Source organism: Mandrillus leucophaeus, unplaced genomic scaffold (genome assembly GCF_000951045.1).
Source record: "Mandrillus leucophaeus isolate KB7577 unplaced genomic scaffold, Mleu.le_1.0 Scaffold342, whole genome shotgun sequence".
Lineage (NCBI taxonomy): Eukaryota > Metazoa > Chordata > Mammalia > Primates > Cercopithecidae > Mandrillus > Mandrillus leucophaeus.
Window position 1 is genome coordinate 1,019,372 of NW_012103610.1, and position 6,113 is coordinate 1,025,484.

General features: G+C 48.9%; 1 protein-coding gene across 3 annotated transcripts in view; it reads right to left on the bottom strand.

The window, feature by feature from the left end:
* Positions 1-6,113, bottom strand: part of XXYLT1 (xyloside xylosyltransferase 1) — a 200,250-nt gene that overhangs the window by 31,363 nt on the left and 162,774 nt on the right. The window lies entirely within an intron of this gene.

Below are 6,113 nucleotides of genomic sequence, written 5' to 3' on the forward strand. Positions count from 1 at the left end.
CGAATCTAGCACCACGTGTGGGTTACAACAGTGGCAAATGTGTATCAACACGAATCTAGCACACCGTGTGGGTTACAACAGTGGCAAGCGCGTATCAACACGAATCTAGCACCACATGCCAGCACATGCAAGCACTATTGTGTTTATATCTGTGACCTCATTCACCTTTCATAAACTTATGAGGTTGTTATCATGATCCCCATTTTATAGACGAGGAAACCGAGGCTTACAAAGGTTAAGGAATTGAGTCAAAGCCCCCCAGCCAGTAAGTGGTGAGGTCTGGATCTGAACCCAGGCAGCTGATGAGACTGTCCTGGCTGCCTCTCAGTGCATGGCGAGCGCCCTGTGAACAGTCACTAAGACAAAACCCAGCTCTGAGCACCTCCGCCGGGACCGCACAGCTGCTTCTGATTCGCCGGGGGAGTGTGAGTGGAGAAAAGACCCTCACACAAATGCCCCCACCCCCCACCACACACACACAAAGAAGTCAGGCTAGGCAGGAAAGACGCTTCAAACCAAATGTCTGGACAAAGACTCGGCTGGTGAAGGGGAACCGAGAAAGGCTCACTGAGGGTACCGTGGTGGTGAATGAGGAAGGGCCCCCAGAGTCCCGGGCCCAGCAGTGGGGCGGGTGGGGAGGGGAACAGTGTGCTTCTGGGCCTGGGGGCAGCGGAGAGTGGCGGAGGAGACAAACGTGCATGATTCCACGCATAGGAAATACCAAGAACAGGCACACTCACAGGCAGAAGGTTAGGGCTGGGGAGAGGCAGGAAATGGGGAGTTATGACTTAATGGGCAGAGTTTGTTTGGGATGATGCACATATATGAGAAATGGTGGTGACAGTTGTACAACATTGTGAATAGAATTAATGCCGGTGACTGTACCCTTCAAAATGGTTAAAATGGCAAATTCTGTGTTCTATATCTATTTTACCATAATTTCTTTTCGCAGTGGCAGAGGAGGTGAAGCCACGCGGCCCCGGTGCTGCCAAGGTCTCGGGAGCCCTCCTCGTTGCGCTGGCCCCTGCTGTGGAGCCCATCATCAGAAGAAAGTGATTTTTTTCCTTTGGGCTCTGACAGTTAAGGCCCTGGTGCCTCTTGATGGCAATCAGAGGGACTGGAAAACTCACTCTCTGCCTTCGTTCCCAACACTACCTACGTGTGGGACCCTCCCTGGGCCTCCTGGCCTGCAGCCTGGCGTCTCCAAGCTGCCACTGGGCCTTCTGTCCCATGTTCTGCCCGAGCCCTGAGCAGCCCTGTTGACTTGGGACATGTGCCCCTTGGCTTAGCAGGGCTGCTGCTTCTCCCTTTCCATCTCACTGCTTCAAGCACAGACCATTCCACAATCACAATGTATTTATTTTCCAAAGCTGTGGATACCAAAGGAAAAACTGTGGTAGCAGAGTACGGTGTAATTAACGTGGAACGCGCCGGGGGAACCGAGGACATGGCAGACGGACATCGGGTTCTCAAACAACCACTTGCTGTTGAAGAGGGTCTGTTTTCTCCTCTCCCTCTCCCTTCCCAAGAGATTAAAATAATAAACGCTGAGAAATAAACAAACGTGCTCGGCTTCACACGTACGAGGTCGCCCCTGGTGCAGGTGCGTGGACTCACGTGTGGGGTAGCAGCTGGACAGCCACGGTCTGTGTCCATCACCACCCAGGCGTCATGACCACAGAGAGACACAGTTAGCACACACATTACAGCACCGCCCAACCCAGCGCCACCATCTGGGGCCCGTGCTGTCAGCCTGGACACAGTCAAGTCAGCTGAAAGTAAAATCCATTCTCCAGAATAAAGGTGTTCACAAGCCCCGTTCCCTGGGCAAGTGAGCAAAGACAGAACCAGCTGATGAAGAATTAAATGCAGTAACTGTGTCTGAATCTTGTTCAGTGTAAAAGTTCTTCAGACAAAGTTGTTTTTAGAGTGTAGCTTTAGTCAGTAATTGGGATCTGATTCTCACTAGGCACAAAATAGAAGGAGAAGAGAAAAATTCTCCCTGTGTCTGACTTAAAAAAGAAGACAGACGAAATAAAGTACAATAAATATCTACAGAATAAAGTAGTGGAAATGTGGAACTTCCAGTCCCTGCATAAAGCTGACTGACATCCTGCACCTGAAACCAATCTCCCCGCCACCACTGTTCCTCCTGCTTCATGCCACAGGCAAGGAGTGGCCCAGCCATGTCTGTCCCTCCTTTACTCATCCTCTGTGGATGTCTGACGGCCAGACAGGGCTGGCTTCCTATTGGTCTCCGAATCTCCTGCCTCCACACCTAGCGCGGGGTCCTGTCTTGGAAAGTGTGGCCTGTACGGTTTGGGAGCCAGGTACAGCATGGCGTTTTGACCCATCAGAGCACCAGACAGTGTGCTTTAGCCAGCACAACGAGGGACACATTTAGCACACACATCACAGCGCCTCCCCCAGAAGGCAGGCGTCTGCAGTCCTCTGCCCTGGCGTCAGGCTGATGTCATGTTCCTCAGCGCCTACAGAATTAACGTCACCTTAGCCCAACACATAAGGCTCCCTGCGATGTGGCCTCTGCCCCTGCCAGCCTCCTCCTCCTCTCTCCCCGGCACTCTCCCCTGTACTCCCCCCAGACCCAAGTTCCTGGGTCTGCACACGCTACCCTCACTGAGGCTGTGGTGCCTTCTCCCTCCTCGTCCACCAGAAAACTTCTTGTCACGAAAACCCAGCTCACAGGCCACGTCCTCTGTAGCGCTCCCTCCCCGGCCCCAAGCCTTGGGCTGTGTCTATGGTTGTGGTGTTTATACTGATCCTGCATCCCTTTCTGTCCTATTAAACTGGGAGTTCTCTGGGGACAGAGACTGCGTCTTTGTATATTGGCTATCCCTGCTGCCTAACCCTGTGCCTGGCACAAAGCAGGGACTCAGTCCAAATTTCCTGAAGGGAACTAGTCTAGACAGGTAGACGCTCCTAGACCTGTAGACTCTCTCCTAGACAGGTAGACTCTCGCTGTCCAAGTGCAAGGATATAACTGGCCTTTTCCAAGAGAGCCAGGTTCCACAGAGCGGCCTAGAGCCAAGGCCTCTGCCAGTCCCTGCGAAGGCCTTCTGGTGCAATCCCAGCAGCTCCCCAGCCTCCGTGCTGTAACCCACAAAGCACCTCCCAGCACGTGACAGTGAGGCTATGACAAGTACATAATATGTCAACTTCAGAGCCGCCAGGCCTCTTGCCAGCGCTGTGCCGTCCTTACTGAGCTTGGGCAGGTACCCCCAGCTTGAATGTTCTACTTAATTGATTAGGAGCAATTAAGTAGAACATGTACTACTTAATTAAACACTGTACCCCCACTGTCACCTTCATCAAAATCTCTTAAATCACATTAGGAGAAAACAGAATCTCTCTGGTTAGTCTCTTTACTCTCAGGGCATCATGATGATGAAATGGGTAAACACATCCTCTTTTGCAAAACCATTTCCTTCCCATTTGCTACTTTTTCTAGAAATGCATACAACTGCTATCACTTTAATAAATATTTTAAAACATTAGCAAGTCCCAGGGACATTCCTTTTGTATACTAAGTATTTCAGTGAGATTTGGATAAAATATGGTAGTGACACATGTAGCTCTAATTAACATATTTCCTGAATGGAAATAACATCTGGCCCCTTTTAAAGATGAAATATATGAAATTGGGATATAGCAAAAAATATATTGGAGCCGGGCGCTGTGGTGTGTGCCTGTTATCCCAGCTACCTGGGAGGCCGAGGCAAAAGGATTGCTGGAGCCCAGAGCTTTATGTCCAGCCTGGGAAACGTAGCGAGACCCTATCTCTATTGAAGAAAAAAAAGGGGGAGGGAGGGAGGGAGGGAGGACAGAAAGAAAAAGAAAGTAAAGAAACAGAGAAAAAAAAAAGGAAGAAAGAGGAAGGGAGGGACGTAAAGAGGGGAAGGGAGGGAGGTAAGGAGGGGAGGGGAGGGAGAAAAAGAAAATTAGCCGGTATGTCTCAGTCTACATTTTCTGACAGAATAGAATGAATGTTTTCTTTTCTGAATTCTACATGTTTAAGGTATACAACATGATATTTTGAAATACACAGGTAGTGAAATGGTTACAACAGTCAAGCAAATTAACATACCCATCAATTCACACTGTTAGTTGTGTGTGTGTGGCAAGAGCACCTAAGACAAACTCTTTTCGCAAAATTCCTGAATACAATATTATGAATGATAGCCCTCATGTCACACACGAACCCTCTAGACCCGTTCATCCCACACGCCTGCTACGCTGTATCCTCTGACGGGCATCTCCCCATTTCCTCCCTCACCCTCGCCGTGGTAACCATCATTTTATTCTCTCCCACTGTGTATTCAGCTTTTCCTCTTTTTAAAAAGATTCTGCATATAAGTGAGATGATGCAATATATATTTTTTTCTGTGTCTGGCTTATTTCACTTAGCAGTAATGTCCTCCAGGTTCATCCATGCTGTGGCAAATGGTACGACTCCTTTTTAAAGGCTGAGTAATATTCTGTGTGTGTGTGTGTGTGTGTGTGTGTGTGTGTGTGTATGTTACAATTTCTTTCTCTATTCACCTATCAACGGACATGTAGGTTCCTTCCGTATCTCGGGTACTGTGAATAACGCTGCCGTGAGCACGGGAGGACAGTTATCTTTACGAGGTAGTGATTTCATTTCCTTTGGGTCAATGCCCAGAAGAAGGATTGCTGAGTCATACAGTAGTTCTAGTTTTATTTCTTTAGGAATTTCCATATTGTTTTCCATCAAGGCTGTACCAACCTATATTCCTACCAACAGTGCAGTGTGCTGGGGTTCCCTCTTCTCCACACCCTCGCCAACAGTGGCCATCTCTTGTATTTTTGACAATGGCTATTCTATCAGGTGTGAAGTGAGAATGACTGTTTTCTGATTTTGCCAGGTTTGTGTATGTCTAAGGAATTAACCCCACACTGCCAGTCTGCACTGAACGGGGAGAAGTGGCGGCTCATGCTAATAACAGTCAGTGCTGTGGGGGGCAGATAAAAGGGAGCCTGGGAACCGTGGACAGAAATGCCGATTTGCTCCAGACAAGAGACTGGAATTCCAGGCCACGAGGCTGGGCCTAGTTTAGTTAATGCTGGCCCTCGGTGGTTCTGTCACCAAGAAAAACAGGGGTGCAGGGATGCACCCCCACACCAGTGACCTGTGTCCATCACCCCACACCAGCGACCTGTGTCCATCTCTTCTGCATTTGTTAGAGGCTGCATGGGCCTAAGTTATACACACACAGAACCTAAAAATAACCAGTATAGGTAAAACAAGAGAGAAATTAATTTTAAATAGGAAAATGTTCTTTGTCTTTGGAAGCCCTGTCACTGTGCCTTTCCCTAGACTCAGATAAATGACAGGAGAGGTGCTGTTCTGTGAGACCTTTACAATCCATCAAGGGGAAGTTGCTGGGTAAGAGGAATGAAACTCAGGCCCCGAGAAACTAGGGGAAAAAAGAGAAACAATGCAATCTTGTCAGGTGACCAGTTCCAAGCGTGTCCTTTGACCTTATGGAGTAAAAGAGAGTCCCCGGCTTAACTCAAAAAATACTAGCTGGGGTCATACGCTTCTGATTACCGAGAAAGGCCAGCACAGGCTGAGTCCCTGTACTCCTGCCTAACCACGTGGCCTCTCCAGCCAGGGGAGAAAGGTTCCACACACTAAAAGTTCATCACTTGAAGGCTGTTGTTTGGAATTCTGAATACATTTTCTTATAAACACTCTTTCCTACTGGTGTTTGGGCCCCTTTTTAGACTTTACATACAGATGGATCCAGAGTGTAGAATGGGAGCAATGGGGAAAGGAAAATGGGGGGTCAGGCCCATGAAATCGACTGATGAGCAGAGGCCCTTTGGGAGCACACACCCACTGACGGTGATGAGGGATCTGTGTGTGTGTGTGTGTGTGTGTGTGTGTGTGTATTTTATGAGAGAGGCCCTGAGGGATCTGCGTCTGTGTGTGTGTGTCTGTGTGTGTGTATTTTATGAGAGAGGCCCTGAGGGATCTGTGTCTGTGTGTGTGTGTGTGTGTGTATTTTATGAGAGAGGCCCTTTGGGAGCACACAACCACTGTGACGGTGATGAGGGATCCGTGTGTGTGT